Here is a 17,975-nt window from a genome sequence, read left to right as displayed (position 1 = left end):
ATTGTTGAATTTTTGTACTATTGTTGAATTTTTTTTTTTTTTATTGTATTTGTATTCATTGTGTGAGTGTGTGTGCATGTGTGCGTGTGTATGTGTGTGTGCTCATGCCTTCAATTTATTTGAAATGCATATTATTTCAAGTAAGCTATTTTGTGAGGCTGTATTGTAAACAAATGTTAAAGCTTTTTACATTTATGTTAATTTAAGATTAATTTGGTCCTAGAGAGATACCCAAACGCTTAATCATGTATTTTACTTGACAAGTAAAAATGCATTCTTCTCATTAATTCTTAACACTGGTTCAATTTACTGCTTGCTATTTCAACAACTACATGTAAGATACGTTAACACTATTTCAAACAAGATAACTAAGTCATGTGACAGCAAATCATTGTTTAGGCATTTGCAGTGGCAGGACATTCATCTCAAAGTAGCCAGCATTGCTGATATTGCTGGTAAATAGTGGCTCACCACAATGGTTGAAGTCCCATCTGTGGTCACCCCAACACCCAACTCCTTAGAGTCCTTCTATACCACCTGTGTAAACTTACCTTATAAAGACAGCAAATGAGTATGTCAATATATATAGTTCATCTATATCAGGGGTGTCCAAAGTTTTTTTGTTGAGGGCCAAATACAAAAAAATAAGCAAAGGCCCGGGCCACACACAAGAGGTGACATATTGACACATGATTACTGTGTGTATTTCTAACTCACCTATAATGTGAAGAACATTGCTCTCAGTGGGAGCAGTGATGCTGTCCTTTGGATTGAAGGATGGCTGGGATTTCAGGAGAAAGTTTGGTGGTTGAGACACGAAGGACTTCACAGAGATGGCTATCAGTCATTCTGGATCTCAGTCTGCTTTTGTTCTGATTTAACAGAGAAAATGTTTGTTCACATATGTATGTTGAGCCGAACAGGCTCATCATTCTTTTTGCGTGGCGTCTCATCAGAGGAAACTTGGCATGATCCAAACTCTGATAGAAGTCAGGGAGGGAGAGAAGCTGATGTTGACTCTTCAGAGAATCATCACATTGCATTTCAATCAGTTCTAACTGCAGACTCTCCTCCACTTCTTCTGCATCCACCAGGAAGGGGGTCGAGAACAGCTTGATTTGTTTTTCAATGACAGAAAAATCTTGAAAACGCTGGTTGAATTCTGTCACGAGAGATGTAATTACAGAAGCATATTTCTCCTTTTTAGCAGAAAGGTCTGCCTTTGGAAAAGCAGACTTGATTTCAGACAGCGCGGGAAGTGTGCAGCATTAAAGCTTCGTAGTTGTGTCTCAAACAGGCGGAGCTTTACACAGAAGGCTTTCATGTGCGCATACAGGTGTGACACCAGCTGTTCTTTGCCTTGTAGGTTCTTGTTCAGTGTATTCAGATGATGAGTGAGATCAACTAAAAATGCCAGGTCTGCCAGCCACAGAGGGTCACTCAGTTTATGAAGAGGTCGGCCCTTCACTTTCAAAAACTTGTCGATTTCTGATCTCAGCGAATAAAACCGCTGCAGCAAAGAGCCGCGGCTGAGCCAGCGCACATCAGAGTGGTAGAGTACATCCCCGTATTCAGCATCCACGTCAGATAAGAAAGCTTGAAATTCCCTGTGGTACAGTCCTCTAGCTCGAATTATGTTGACAGTTTTTACAACAGTGTTCATCACATCGCCCAGCTGGACAGTCTTGGCACACAGTGCTTCTTGGTGGATTATACAGTGCATCCTAACAGCCTCACCTCCGCTCTCTTTTACCTTGACGCACACCATGGATGCCATTCCTTTGCGCTCACCCGTCATGGCCGGAGCTCCATCCGTTGTTACTCCACAGAGCTTGTCCCATTTAAGCCCCATCTTTTCAACTGCCTCTGACACAGCGTCAAAAATATTTGCACCCGTCGTTGTGCCTTTTAGGCTCATCATATCAAGCAGCTCCTCCGTACAGCAAAAATTATCATCGACTCCCCGCAAAAAAATTAAAAGCTGTGCGGTGTCTGTGGCGTCTGTGCTCTCATCGCATGCTATTGAGTAAAAATCAAAAGCACAAGCTTTCTCTCTCAGCTGAAGTTTCAGGTTAGCTGACAAGTCCTCGATTCTCCGCACCACTGTCTTTCTGGATAAGCTCACGTCGTTGAAATCCTGCACTTTTTCCGGGCACATTACTTCTGTGACTTTGATGAGGCACTGCTTTATGAAATCACCATCTGAGAACGGTTTGCCATGCTGGGCAATAAGTTGTGCGACTTCATAGCTTGCTGCTGTGGCGTTTTCCTGTATTTTGTTAGCACGAAAAAAAAACTGTTGTTGAGCTTGCAGACTAGCTGCCATTTGCTTGAATTTCTGTGCTCGTTCGGCACCTGTGTACGATGCGTAGCTCTGATGCTTGGTCTCATAGTGCCGACGGACATTATACTCTTTCATCACGGCAACATCTTCACTGCAAATCAAACAGACACACTTTCCGTTGATTTCTTTAAAGAAATATTCATTTTCCCACCGTGTTTGAAATCTTCTACACTCACTTGCTATCTTGCGTTTCTTCGGTGCTGCCATTTCTGGTAACTCGTGGTAAATATTTTTCTTTGCTTAATTTTGTTTAGTGGAGAAGCACCTTTTCACCTTTTCACCTTTTCAGTTTCAACCTAGTGTTGAAACTGAGAAGTGCAACAGAGTTGAGCTCAAGCGCCATGTGCGGGCCATATTCAATTATATTTTCAGAATTTGCTGCGGGCCAATAAAAACTGACCGCGGGCCGTAGTTTGGACACCCCTGATCTATATCATGAAACGATGGGTTACTTAACGTAATCCCGGGTTCTTTGATAACAGAGTGAGGTGTTTCACTATGGGAATCGCTTTGGGCGTGACCAACTACGGAAGCTCTAATGACACCACGTCTGTCTTGACAGACAGGTCGACCTGAGATCAGGCTCCGCCCCACCTTTATCCCTCAGGTCGACCCCTTCTAACATCATTGCAGCGAGATTTCTTCCCGTCCCCGTGCAAGGAGGGAAGTGCTGGTGAAACACCTCACTCTGTTATCAAAGAACCCGGGATTACGTTAAGTAACCCATCGTTCTTTTTCTAACCGCTCGGTGTTTCACTATGGGAGATATAGACTGCTCCCGGATTGCACAGGTCAATCACATAGGCTCAGAACGCCTGGCACTCAGCACTGCATGTGCCAAGGATGACTCAGACACATCTAGTCTATAAAACCGCACAAGGTGTGCGGCGTGGCCCAGCCAGCCGCCGCACAAATATCCTGAACAGAGACACCCTTAAGCAGGGCCCATGATGTCGCCATCCCTCTAGTAGAGTGGGCCCTCAGACCCGTGGGAGCCTGAGAACCACAGCATTCATACGCTATAGATATAGCCTCCACAATCCAGCGGGACAGCCGCTGACTCGACAACGGCTTCCCTTTGTGAGGGGTAGCCCAAGACACAAACAGCTGGTCCGATTTTCTGAAACCCGCTGTTCTCTGACATACGTATGGAGGCCCGCACCGGGCACAAGGAACTCAAGCCATCCTCCTCCTGAGGTGGGTGAAAAGCCGAAAGTTCCGTGAACGGGACATCTATAAGAAGAATCCACCACCTTAGGCACGAACGCCGGGTTAGGGCGAAAGGAAACCTTCGTGAGCCCAGGGGCGAACTGTAGACAGGACGGACTGACAGACAGGGCTTGCAGCTCGCTCACACGCTTAGCAGTCACTAGAGCCACAAGCAGCACCGTCTTAAGAGAAAGAAATTTCAGCCCTACGCCATCCACCGGCTCGAAGGGTGATGAGAAAGGCTTCAAAACCAAGGACAGGTCCCACTGAGGCACTAACCGCGAGACACCAGCCTTATACGGCGTGCACCTTTCATAAACCGGCTAATCAAAGGGTGCCGACCCGCAGATTCGTTATTAAACCCGACGTGACATGCGGAAATAGCCGCCAGATACACTTTCAAAGTAGAAAAAGCTTTCCCTTTCTCCAGCAAATCCTGGAGACAACACAAAATGTCTCCCACAGAACACTGGAAAGAGACAATGTGACCGCGGCCACACCACTCCTCAAAAACCCGCCATTTATTGTCATAAAGCGTGCGAGTAGACGAGGCCCTGGCACTCTGGATAGTGTGTATAACCGATTGGGGCAAACCAGCCACACTCAAGTTCCACCTCTCACGGGCCAGGCCCAGAGAGCAATTCTGTCCGGGTGCGGATGATAAATCTCCCCGCCCGCCTGGGACAGAAGGTTATCCACCCCCTTATTAAGAAACCTGACCTTGACCCATGTCAGTTGTCCAACTACAGACCGATATCAAATCTCCCCTTTATATCCAAAATTTTAGAAAAGGTTGTAGCACAGCAGTTATGCTCACATCTGCTTATGAATAACATTTTTGAAATGTATCGGTCAGGATTTCGGCCTCATCATAGCACAGAGACGGCGCTAGTTAAGGTGGTAAATGACCTGTTATTGGCCTCTGATCAGGGTTTTGTCTCCTTACTTGTTTTGCTCGACCTTAGTGCAGCTTTTGACACCATTGATCACACTATACTGCTTGCTAGACTTGAGAATGTTGTAGGAATAAAGGGAACAGCTCTCTCTTGGCTCAGGTCTTATTTGACTGATCGCTATCAGTTTGTGGATGTAAATGGTGAGTTCTCCACACTCTATGAGGTAAAGTTTGGTGTTCCTCAAGGATCTGTCTTAGGCCCACTGCTTTTCTCCTTATATATGCTGCCTCTTGGTGAAATTATTCATAAACATGGGATTCGCTTCCATTGCTATGCTGATGACACACAGCTGTATATTTCAGCAAAGCCAGATGAGAGAGATCAGCTTAACAATGTTGAGAAGTGTGTAAAGGACATTAGACAGTGGATGCTTAATAACTTTCTTCTGCTCAACTCAGATAAGACGGAAGTACTTTTACTAGGACCACATGCAGCTAGAAGTAAACTTTCCGATTACGTAGCATCTCTGGATGGTGTTTCTGTTTCAGCATGTACGGCTGTCAAAGACCTTGGTGTGATTATTGACCCGAGTCTTTCCTTTGAGTCTCACGTGAATAATATCACCAGAATCGCCTTCTTTCACCTTAGAAATATTGCTAAGATTAGAAATATGATGTCGTTACAGGATGCAGAAAAACTGGTTCATGCTTTTGTTACTTCTAGATTAGACTACTGTAACGCTTTACTGTCTGGGTGTGCGGTAAGTGCATCAATAAGCTTCAGTTAGTCCAGAATGCAGCAGCAAGGGTCCTCACTAGATCTAGGAAATATGACCACATCACCCCTGTTTTAATCAGTCTACACTGGCTCCCAATCAAATCTCGCATTGACTATAAAATATTACTACTGACGTATAAAGCACTCAATGGTCTCGCACCGCAGTATCTGAGTGAACTTCTGTACCAGTATGATCCTCCACGCCTACTTAGATCAAAAGGTGCTGGCTATCTGTTGGTTCCTCAAATAATGAAGACTACAGCAGGGGGCAGATCTTTCTCTTATAAAGCCCCACAGTTATGGAACAGCCTTCCAATCAGTGTTCGGGACTCAGACACAGTCTCAGTGTTCAAGTCGAGGTTGAAAACGTATTTATTTAGTCAAGCCTTTTATCAGTAGATTTCTCTTAGGTAAAGGCACAGATCTGGAGGGAACATGGATATAGAGTGTTTGGTGAACTGGTATATTTGTATGCTGTCGTCCCCTCACATTCACACGTTCACTCAGGTTTGTTGACGGTGGTGTGGTGGGTCGTCTCTTATCCCAGAGATCCCTCATGTCTGTGTTACCTTCTGGTTCTCCCTTTTAGTTATGCTGCCATAGCGAGTCTTGCCGGAGTCCAAACTGCACAGTGACATTAACTTTCATACACCAATAGTTACACTTAATAATCCATATCCTTCTCTTCCCGTCACCCTCTCTCTCTCTCTCTCTCTCTCTCTCGGTCGAGTTAAACATGCTCCTGAGGCTCCAGTGACCAGTGTTCCTGCCCCTCTCCCCTCCTTGGATCTTCACACTTCTGTGCAGCTCGGGACGGTCTCTTAATTCGGAGTAGAACGGGTGCTTTGAGGACGGATTGGACTGTAGTTGGTGTCGGCGGTCTGCTGCACTGACTCGGGAGTGCAGTTTGCTTCTGATCATCATCACTGTACCCCACAACATTGTATATCTGCTTCAAATGGACATTTGGTGCAACCCAGATGAGGATGGGTTCCCTCTTGAGTCTGGTTCCTCTCAAGGTTTCTTCCTTATGCCATCTCGGGGAGTTTTTCCTTGCCACAGTTGCTCATCAGGGACAAACATACTTACAAAGAACATATTTATGTTTAATCACCACATTATCTGTGTAAAGCTGCTTTGAGACAATGTTCATTGTTAAAAGCGCTATACAAATAAAAATGAATTGAATTGAATTGAAGGTCCCTCCGTGGAGGGAGTGGCCAAGGCTGATCCGACAGTAGCTGAACTATTTCTGCGATCCAGTGCCTGGAAGCCCAACGTGGAGCTATCAGAATCAGTGACAAGCTGAGTTCTCTGACCCTGGCCAGGTTGGGGGAAATCAAGCTCAGCGGAGGGAACGCGTAGAGAAGAACGTTTGGCCACGGGTGGGCTAGCGCATCCACACCCAACGGTGCATCTTCGTCCCTTAGAGAAAAGAACAGAGGACACTGAGCGTTTTCTCACGAGGCGTAGAGATCTACGGCGGCCCGGCCGTATCTCTGCCATATCTGCTCCACCACCTGAGCGTGCAGTTTCCATTCCCCGTACAGAGGGTTTCCCCTGGACAATAGATCTGCACCCCTGTTCCATACGCCTGGAACATGAGTCGCCCTGATGGACAAAAACCTTGTGTCGCACCACATTATCAGTTTCCTTGCCAACTGATGCAGCTGGAGGAGCGCACACCCCTGCCGGTTGATGTCTGCGACCACTGTGGAATTGTCTGTTTTCACCAACATATGTCGGTCCTTTATGAAAGGCAGAAAGTGTTTCAGTGCCAGAAATACTGCCAACAACTCCAAGTAGTTTATATGTCTCGGGATCAGCTGTGGTGGCCACACACCGTTCACAGCTCTGCCCATAAGGGTCGCACCCCAGCCCTTCAAAGACGCGTCCGTCGTCATAGTAACTCGCGACGACACCGCCCCCAAGGGAATCCCCGACCGAAGAGTCGCGGGGCATCCCCATTGGCGGAGCGCTAATACGCACGAATGTGTTATTTTGACCGGCCGATTGAGATGACGTCGGGGACATAAGCGCAACCGCGCGACCCATCTCTGAAAATCTCTCATCATGAGAAGTCCCAGACGCACCACAGAAATCACTGAGGCCATTAAACCCAGCATTCGTAGGCACACTCGGAACGGGACCATAGACCCAGCCCAAAAACGGGAGTGACACTGAATGAGAGATGCGATTCTTCTCTCTGTCAGCGTGACTCGATAAGAGAGGGAATTTATACTGAGTCCCAGATATTCCGCGCACTGCGCGGGACACAAGCGGCTCTTTTCCCTGTTTATTTTGAAACCCAAGCTGCAGAGATGAGTGACTACGCTCACCGCATCTCTGACCGCTTGCTCTCTTGACGAGGAGCATATCAGATAATCGTCTATATAAGACAAAATCCGAATCCCGCTGTTTCTCAACGGCAAAAGAGCCGCCTCCACACACTTGCTGAAAGTTCTCGGAGCGAGAGACAGTCCGAACGGAATGGTTTGAAACTCGTAGGCAGTGCTTCTGTGCGCAAACCTCAAATATTTTCTGTGTGACGGGTAAACGTCTATGTGAAAATCTGGCGTCTGACAGATCGATCGTCACAAACCAATCGTTTGGACGGATCGACCGACAGAGTGCTTTGTGTGTCAACATTCTGAATGAATATTTTCTCAGGTGTTTGTTTAACACACGCAAATCCAAGATCGGACGGAGAGATGCGCTCCCTCTCTTCGGGATCACAAAGTACCGGGAGTAAAAACCCTGACGGCTTTCCGCCTCCGGAACAACTCTGATTGCCCTTTTGCTCAAAAGAGAGTCGATCTCGGTCGTTAGGACGCGAGCCGACTCCCCTTTGGCCACCGAGATCAACACACTGTTGAATCTGGGTGGTTTCATTGCGAATTGAAGCCTGTATCCCCGTGAAACCGTGTTTAAAACCCACGAAGGAACCGCGCATGCGCGCCAATTGACTAGGTGCGCAGAAAGGGAACCTGCGCGTACACAACTCTGGTCGCGCATTGATGACGTCACAACCGTCGCCGCGCAGGGCTTCGCTGACAGAGCGAGCGCGCCCTCCAGTGGTAAAACTGGGGGGGTGCACGCCGGAATCTCGGGATTTTCGCACACTATCGCCCTCGGCTGATCGCCTGGATGCGAAAGTGCCACATTTATTGTGTTTTGTATTGTCGAACACATCGCCCTCAGCCCGTGGCTTGGATGCGATGATGTAATCTTTATTGCGCAATCGTCTGAACTGACGTGCGAGAGAACAAATGTCGGGAGTGCTTGGTGACACTGAACATTTTCCCTTAAGCCTCGAACTCGAGGAAAACTAGAGAGGAAGCCCTTACGGAACTTAGAACCGGGCTGCGTTCCTTCTCCTTTCTTCGCCAGCGGAGAAAGGAGGATAGGAGAACATTCGCGTGTCAGGTCGCACGCTTCTTCTTCCGCTCCTCGGGTGGGGCGGACGGTTTTTAGCCGCCGCGGCCACAAATTAATGCTTTCCCCACGGTCCCGATCCATCCGATCTCGGACGTTGACCAGCTTGCTGTCCGCCGAGTCGATCTTGAGCTCCTAGCGTTTATCGGTCTTCCCTCGCAGCGGCTGCGGCAAAACCCGTCGCGCTGGCTGAGGCGTGCTCTGAGACAGCTTACGAGGCAAACAGAGGTTGAATGCTTCGTCCTCCTGTTTCCTGAGAGTGCTGGTTTCTCTCATCTTCTCTAGAGCAGGACCGAACAGACCTTTAGCGGGGTCGTAGGCAGCATCCATGACGTCCGCTTTCTGTGTGTCACCCAAGCCTGACAGGTTGAGCCACAACGCTCTCTCACCTGACACAGCCAAACCCATCACGCGGCCGCAGCCCTGAACGGCGCCTCGTGAAGAGCGGAGAATTAGGTCGTTCACCACACAGATCTCGTCCCAAAGTACCGGGTTCGGTACTCCCGTGTCGAGCTGTCGTCCCATCTCCTCTAAAATCTCCGCCTGGTACGCGGACAGCAAAGTCACCGCGTTTAACGAGCACACTGACTGCGCTGCGTATTTGTACACCCTCTGATGGATGGACGCCGTCAATCTCTTGATTTTCCCAGGCAGCGCAATTTGAGAGGAGGCAGATATAGAACGCCGATTCGGATGGAGGTGATAAGCCACTGAAGGTTCCACGGCTGGGGGTCCGGCCAACCCCAGCTCCTCCATCCCTTGAATCTCCAGCTTGGAGCACCCTTTTGCGGGAAGCTTGCTTTTGAAGGGGCTAGACCAGTAGCGAGACATTTCCCCTTCGGCACGGCAGGCAGGAGCTGTCTAGCGGCGGGTTGAGCAGGCGGCAGCCTTTTCCTGTCGTAAAGGTCTCTCACAGCTCCCTCCGCGTCCTGGGCCGCGGGCCAAGCTAGTCCTAGCTTCACCGCGGCTCGTTTGCATACCTCGTGCAGGTTACCTTCGGCCTGTGAGGTTGCATCGCCCGCGCTCTGGGGTCTCGACTGTTGGGCCGGGAAGGGACCACTGTCGTCCTCATCCTCGTCCTCCATATCCAAGTCGAGGAGGTCTGAGTTCGCGTCTGCGTCCTCGTCGCACGGTCGCTCCTCATCCTCCGCGAGGAGGTTTTTAAACAGAGGCGGCATGACCGGCGATTCGGCCTCCATCAGGTCCGCCCAGCTCGTGGAAGCTCGCGGCTGATGTTCGACGACCGTAGACCTCGCGGCGGCGCCGGACAGGCACGGGTCCTGTTGGTTAGCCACCGCTACTCTCAGCCGTCTCTCCAGATGTTTCACCGGCAGCGGCGCGCGGTGGCGCATGCTTGAGGTCCGCGGCGGCGTTTGAGCGTGCCGGCCCATGCACGTGATGCACATCGGGTGAGGGTCCCTGCCCGAGATGGTCGCTCCACATGATGATGGACACGGGCGGGATACAACCTCCCTGATCTTCGACTCATTCCCTTTGGTGGGGGGGATGATCGTAGACATGGCTGAGTACGGGGTTAATATTAGACTCGTCACAACACGTTAGTCCGCTGATGTTCGCAGGGTAGTTAGCCCTCTGAAGGCTTCGCCTTGACGCGTTAAGCCTGCAATAGCTTGACGCTACTACGTCCCCACCGTGTAATTTAATACACAGCAGGTTGGGATAGGAATAGCTCGCCTCGACGCGGACGCTATTCCGTGATGTCGCTCAGCACGATTCCGTACGACTGACCTCGCGTTCGGTGGCGGAATCCAATGACGGCCCGCACGATGAACAGTTAAGCGAAACCAGCCGAGAACTGGAAGTGCTGAGAGAGCTAAGTGTAGTCCCTCACGGGAAGAAAGCGCGAATGATGTTAGAAGGGGTCGACCTGAGGGATAAAGGTGGGGCGGAGCCTGATCTCAGGTCGACCTGTCTGTCAAGACAGACGTGGTGTCATTAGAGCTTCCGTAGTTGGTCACGCCCAAAGCGATTCCCATAGTGAAACACCGAGCGAAGTTAGAAAAAGAACCATAAAACCTTATGTTGTTCTGCCCATGTCCTTTTTAAAACATTATGTGTTTAATTAGACATGTAATCTAAGGTTTAGATTACCAACCATTTAAATTTAAATTAGCTACAATTAGCAATATGAAATAAGATACCAATGTGATCTCTTTAAAGCTGTTTTTTCCAATATCTACCATAATTTCCGGACTATAAAGCCGCACCCACTGAATTTGACAAAGATTTTTATTTTTAACATAAATAAGCCGCACAATGTCTACATGGAAACTAATGAACTTTACACAGGCTTTAACGAAAGACACTCAACGCGCTACAACGGCTTGTATCAAAACAGGAGTCTACCAAGAAAGTCATTGTTCACTGTCTTCCTCCTTCCTTTCACAACTACAGTGGTACCTTGACCTACAAGTGCATTAATGTACGAGTTTTCCGAGGTACGAGCGGTCACTCGGTCGATTTGCGACCGAAGAAAAAGTAACAATTTTAAAGTTTAGGGAAACGTTGTGTACAGAAGTGATAATAAAAAACGAGTTTTCCCCCCGCCTCCGTTTATCGCATCTACCCCCCCTCCACACACACACACACACACACACCCCCCACCGGCGTTTTCGTTAGCTCAAGTCGTCTCATCTCCAAGGAAAATACACTGAATAAAACCTTATTATATCTTTACATACTCTTTCTTTTATGTTTTTATACAAGATTTGTTTTTTAGAAATGTATTTTCCAATTTAATAACATAAAACATAAAAACAGGGTGTCATTTTGAGGGTTGGAACAGATTAATGCCATTTTAAGTATTTTCAATATGGAAAACTGATTTAATGTGCGAGAAAATTGAGATACGAGCTCGTCCACGGAACGAATTAAACTCGTAGGTCAAGGTACCACTGTATTTCGCTGGGGAGTTTATCTTTTGTCATCGTCATGCGCCACCGGTGGAAGTTTTTCTCCCGATGCCGTGCAGCTCAGAACACAGTTGAAGTGCGTTTTTTTTGTTCCCGTTCGGAAATTTCATTGGTCTAATGTTATGGGGTTCAGTTTTTGGAAGTTTGTGAAACCGGGAAAAACCCAGGAAAAATCCATAAATAAGCCCCTTCGTTGTTTAAGCGGCAGGGTTCAAAACGTGGGAAAAAAGCAGTGGCTTATAGTCCGAAAAATACGGTTTTGCAAGACTATGTAGGTTTACCTGTTGCAGCGCTGAATCCTGGTCTCTTGAAATCATACTTATTAATTTAATTGTACCAGCTGTCCGCTGCTGTACGTCCTGCTGAAAAAAAATATTTTAAAAACTATTAAAAAATAATAGCTAATGAGTAACAAATACACTGGTTTCTTGCCTAAAACTTTTTTGGGTGGTGAGCTGTATGTATAATAGTAGCACATCCTGGTTTTGCCAAGTCCGTGCCGCCCTGAGACCAATATTTTTTTATGATGACCCTGGGACAACAATTTCCTCAGCCAATCAGCGTTTACGATGTCAATACTATGTGCGACCCAATTACTATCACCATTTTGCAGAGTCCGCCAAAATACAAAATAAACAACATTCTGCACCGCACCAGTGGCAAAATCAGGATGTGCCACCAGCAAAAAGGTAAGACCGTGCCTTCATTTTTCTTAAGGTATCATTTTACAGAGTATATTAATGATAGTAAGCTTCATATTTCTTTTTAGATTTGTGGGGATTTCAGAGCAGAAACTGTAATATTAGTTCGAATTGCCAGATTAACCGCGTTAGCCTTTCACTGATGTAAGTTACAGTTAACTTTCTAGTGCCAGTTTAAACAGTCTAATAACGACTTTAGCTTTTCCAGTGCCAGCTTAAGTGTGTCATGCTTTTCATTTCCCAGGATAATATAGGCAACAGGGATTCCATGACCATGACTGTATCTGACAAAAAATGCAAATAAAGGAAAACCATACCGGTTGACACCATGTGTCGCATCCATAAAAACAACCTCTCTTCCATATTCATGAAGGTTGTCTCTCATGGATGGTGTTTGGAGAACTATGATAAGATCTGTTTGAGGACTATGAGGCTGATGAAAAATAACATACAGTACCACAGTACTGTATACAATAACACAGTCTTTAAAAGGGCCCTCTAGAAGGTGTGAGGTACTAGTGGCATCATCTTTGTGTTGCTCCATTGATTTCTTCAGATTATGCTGATTAAAAGATACAATAATTCTTGAATAAATTGCAAACCAATTTAAAGAAGAGCAAGCCAAACTGTACGCAAGGCTATATCCCAAAATGCTTTAGAATATTCAGACCAACTTGGTACTTGGTAGATGTTGATCTCTGTACAATGTAAACATTTTTTGGTAAGTAACTTCTAAAGATGGTAAACAAAGTAAACAACAAAATTAATTTAAACAAATATTTTTCTCTGCCTTTTTATTTTTATTAGGTGCTTTATGGTTGATAAAGATCAGGCTGAAATCAATGCCATCCGGAGAGTGTTCAACGAGTCTGACGTTCTCTTTTGTTGGTACCATGTAACACGAGTAAGTACTAAGTTAAAATAGAATGACTTCGATTTTTGGCTTTTTTGATAAAACTTAAATATTACTCTATTATTGTTCGATCAAAATGAGTTTAAATTTATATCACAAATAGCATTTTAGCAGTAACTGCAGTTATTCTTAAGTTGTTCCTTCAGTGGCTTATGAATCAGTGTATAGAATTCATTTTGCATTGCAACATAATGGAGGAATAATTTTTTTGCTTAAATTTCCTGGCCTATAGCAATAACATACTTGATTTTTTTTTTTTTGGTCTCAGTACCCCTTAACTAAAAAAAAAATTGTCATCCATTGATCACATTAATTATAGACAAATGTGTCAGGCCAAAAGAAATTCTCACCAATTTAAATAAATGACTTTACATTTCTCCACAAATTTTTACACACAGACAGTAACTCGTTGGCTGTCAAGATCTGAATCTAGTGTGAGTGAGCCTGAAAAGGCAAATTCAAGAGCAGACATCATTCAGTTTATGTCAGAGCTGAAATCCTGTTCAACGGTGTGTTGCTATTTAATTTCTTTTACAGTACAATTCTTTTTTGTAGTGTGACATTTATCCATTCATGAAAGTTTGGTAACAAGCTTGTAACAACACAGTTTTATAATGTTTTGAAATGTTATTAATGAAAGTTAATATAAAATGTTAACCCTCATATTGTCACGCTTCAGCTGGAGAAGAAGACACAGATGCAAAACATAGGGATAATAGTCCATTTTGTTAGTAAATCCACAACCTGGGAAACATGAACACGCAAACGTCTTTGTGAACCCAGCAGAATGGCGTACAGATGACATTTGATGACCTGACAAGGAAGCACACAAACACATGGGTTTATAATACACACGGTAAGGGGGAACAGCTGGAGAACCGAGACTTCCAGTGGTGTCTGCTCATTTTGCGCTCTCCTTTCTCCCACAATCTCTTCCAACAGACTCTCATTCTGTTTGCACTCTTTGTCCACTATATCTGGCAAACCCACACTTGTGCACTGTGTAATTCTGCCATTTTCTCCACTCTCGCCAGTTTCCACCACTTCCACTTCTCCCTCAGCATCACTTGAGTCTATCCCAGACACTTCTTTACTGTCAGACTCATCTCCAGCTAGCTGCTTTGAGCCCACCGGGAAAAACATACACTGGGCCAGAAGATTTCGGTGGATAACTCTTTCCCTGTCACCATCTTCTGAACCAACCACATACACCGGAATGTCTGGCTGTTTCTTTACTACAATATATGGATGTGGTTCCCACCTGTCAGCCAGCTTCTGTTTTCCCTCAACATAACACAATTTCACCATCACTCTGTCACCAGGTTGAAACACATCACTCCTGGCTTTCTAATCATAGTGCTTCTTTTGAAGATCCTTAGCATGCCTCGACATTCTGTCTGCCTCACCATAAGCATATGTCAAGCATTCACGCAGCGACTGGACATATTCACTGTACTCACATGGCGTTTTTTCAGTTGTCAGCCCGAAAATAAGATCAACAGGCAGTTGTGGATGTCTTCCATACATCAGAAAGTATGGCGAGAAACCAGTTGAATCATGTTGAGTACAATTGTATGCATGTGTCAGTGCATCAACATATTCATGCCACCTGGGTTTTTGATCAGGATCAAGAGTGCCCAGCATATTCATCAGAGATCTGTTGACTCTCTCTGTGGTTCCATTGCCCTGTGGGTGGTAAGGGCTGGTACAAGTCCTTGTGATTCCAGTCAACTTGCACAACTCTTTGACCACTGTACTTTCACAATTTCTGCCCTGATCAGCATGGAGTCTTGCTGGGAACCCAAATCGGCAGAAGAAATTCTTCCACAGCACTTTTGCCACCGTGACAGCCTTCTGGTCTTTTGTAGGGTAAGCCTGAACAAATCTCGAAAAATGATCGGTTACCACCAGAATATTCTCTATTCCTCCCTTAGACTTTTCCAAGAGAAGAAAATCTATGCGTTAAATAGGGGCTTTAGTGGTAATGCTCACCAACGGAGCCCTATTTCCAGCTGTTGGAGTTTTCCTCAGACAACATTACCTTTCACACTGCTCACACCAGGACTTTACCTCTTGACGCATTCTTGGCCAAAAGAACCGTTCTTGGACTAGATTCACAGTACGTTCAAATCCCAAATGGCCAGAATCATCATGAAGACTTGTTTTAGCTATAAGTCTCATTTTCTCTGGTAACACCAGCTGGGCCACGGACGGTCTGTAAAGAATTCCATCTTTGATCATCAGTCTCCTCCATTCTTTTAAGAGAACCAGTGTATCTCTTCCTTTCTCCAACCTTTCTCCACGTCTTGGCTTTCTGTTCAATGTTTTGTAGTAGAGAACAGGCCCAATGACAGGGTCCTCTTTTTGATACCCTCTGATCTCTAACTTTGTCATTACAGGCAGTGCATCAGTTCCTGCCCCATCAAACAGGTTAGCTGGCTTATCAATGAATTGCACAAACTCGCCCCCTGTGCATTCAACAGTTCTCTCTGCTTGCTCACTAGCATCTGCCTGCTTTCCACCTGAGCCAGCTCCCCAGGACTGGTTTCTCTGAGTTGAAGAAATTAACTGTGGGCATGACTGAAGAGTTTCTGTAACCTCTTGCCTCGACATTCTTGAGAGTGCGTCAGCATTTGAGTTAGACTTCCATCGCCTATACTCAATGTCAAAGTCAAACATGGCAAGTTGCATGGCAGCGCTGGCCCGTGCCATCCAACTTTGCAGTGCTCATCACATATTTAAGAGGGTTGTTATCAGTCAGCACAGAAAACTTATAAGTGGTCATAGAACTTTTCTGTAACTGCCCACTTTAGAGCTAAAAACTCAATTTGTGTGCGGGGTAGCGGGTTTCTGGCGGTCTCAATCCTCTGCTGGCATAAGCAATCACCTTTTCCTCACCGTCTTGAACTTGTGCCAGTACAGCCCCAAGACCCTCGCCAGAAGCATCCGTTTGCAGTACAAATGGCAAACTGTAGTCAGGGTAGCCCAGAACTGGTGCAGTAGTTAATCTCCCCTTCAATTCTTCAAAAGCTTTTTCACACTCAAATGGCTTCTCAGGTCCATAAGCTCTTTTTGAACCTCTTTTCTTTTTCTTTGGGTCACCAGAAGTAAGTCTATACAGGGGTGCCACTAAAGTTGCATATCCCTCAATGAACCGTCTATAGTACCCAGTGAAACCAACAAACGCCAGCACCTCCTTCACATTTGACGGCCGCTTCCAGTCCTTGACTCTGCTTATCTTCTCAGGATCTGTATGAATACCCTCCGCTGACACCACATGGCCCAGGTACTAAACTTCTTTTCTCAACAGGCTGCACTTTTGAAGCTTTAGCTTCAAACCATGTTCGCAGAGCCGGCTGAACACTACTTCCAACCGCTCAAGGTGCTCTTCAAAGGTCCTAGAGAAGATAATTATGTCATCAAGATAGATCAAGAGACTTTCAAAATTCAAGTCACCAAAACAACAGGTCATCAATTTTTGGAATGTTGATGGGCCATTTTGCAGACCAAATGGCATACGGTTGGCCTCATTTAACCCCATGGGGATAATGAAAGCAGTTTTGTGCTTGTCCTGCTTAGCCACCTCAACTTGCCAGTAACCAGATGTGAGATCAAGAGTCGAAAAGAACCTTGCCTGCCCCAATGCCTCCAATGCGTCCTCTATTCGTTGGTAGAGGAAAAGCATCTCTGATGCTACAGGAATTCAATTTCCTGTAATCCACACAGATTCTTAAAGAGCCATCTTTTTTAGATACAACAACAATGGGGGATGCATATGGGTTTTTGCTTGGACGAATGACTCCAGCTTCTTTCATCTGTGATATGGCCTTCCGTACCTCCTGGTACTGAGATGGGGTATTTTCCGATAAGCAAGGCGGAAAGGTTTTGGGTCTACTAGTGAAATCTCATGTTGCACAGTGGTGGTATGTCCATAGTCCGTGGAGTGTTTGGAGAAGACATCAGCATTCCTCCGCAACAAATTCTTCAGCAATATCAACTGCTCCTTATCTTCTACTGCTGCAGGTCTGAGATCAACTCCACATGTCACACTATGGTCAGAATCAGCACTAGTTATCTGCTGTTGACTTTGAAAAGACCCTGAGCTCTCACAGTGACTGACACATGAATTGATTTTGATATGGCAGTCGGCACTTGTCTTCACTTTCGAGAACATTTTGGACTAGGAAAGCATCTGCCAACAGGGTCCTTGGATTGACTATGACATCCTTCCCAGACAGGTTCAAAACACGGACAGGAACACAACCTTTTTTTACATCAGCAATCAGCCTGGCAACTATAAGGCCTTCTGGTATTCTTTTTTTTCAAGCTTATCCTCCACCAGAATTGTGTACTTTGTTTTCTTTGGCCCTCCCATAACTCTGCCACTAACATCCTGCTCCATACCAGCCGGTATTTTTATTCTGTGGCCAGCATACTGAACTTGACCTACCCTGCCCATAGCCCCACCAGGCTCACTCTTATTTAGATCCATGAATGCAGAGTGACACTCAGGATAAGACAATTTCACTTCAGCCAGATACTTTCTGCCATATGATGCTTTGAGATCATTTCTGGAAACCCTTATCACATTAGTCCCAATTAGCAATGGAACACTGGACCAGCATTCTGTTACAGGGACAACAAAAACAGGAACATTTGAATACACCCTCCCCAAAAACTTTAGGTTGATACAAAGCACACCAACATAAAATATAGGCTGGCCAGCAGCACCTTCAATGGGGATGTCTGATGGCTTCAACTCCTGAG

The 17,975-nt window shown here is 45.9% G+C and overlaps 1 pseudogene; it reads right to left on the bottom strand.

Moving 5' to 3' along the window:
- Window positions 1-3,112: 3,112 nt before the first annotated feature.
- On the bottom strand, window positions 3,113-8,745 carry LOC124379481 (annotated as a pseudogene).
- Window positions 8,746-17,975: the final 9,230 nt, after the last annotated feature.

Source organism: Silurus meridionalis, chromosome 25 (assembly GCF_014805685.1).
Source record: "Silurus meridionalis isolate SWU-2019-XX chromosome 25, ASM1480568v1, whole genome shotgun sequence".
NCBI classification, from domain to species: Eukaryota; Metazoa; Chordata; class Actinopteri; order Siluriformes; family Siluridae; genus Silurus; species Silurus meridionalis.
The sequence above is the reverse complement of the archived record's forward strand: the minus strand, read 5'-3'. Positions and strand labels throughout refer to the sequence as shown.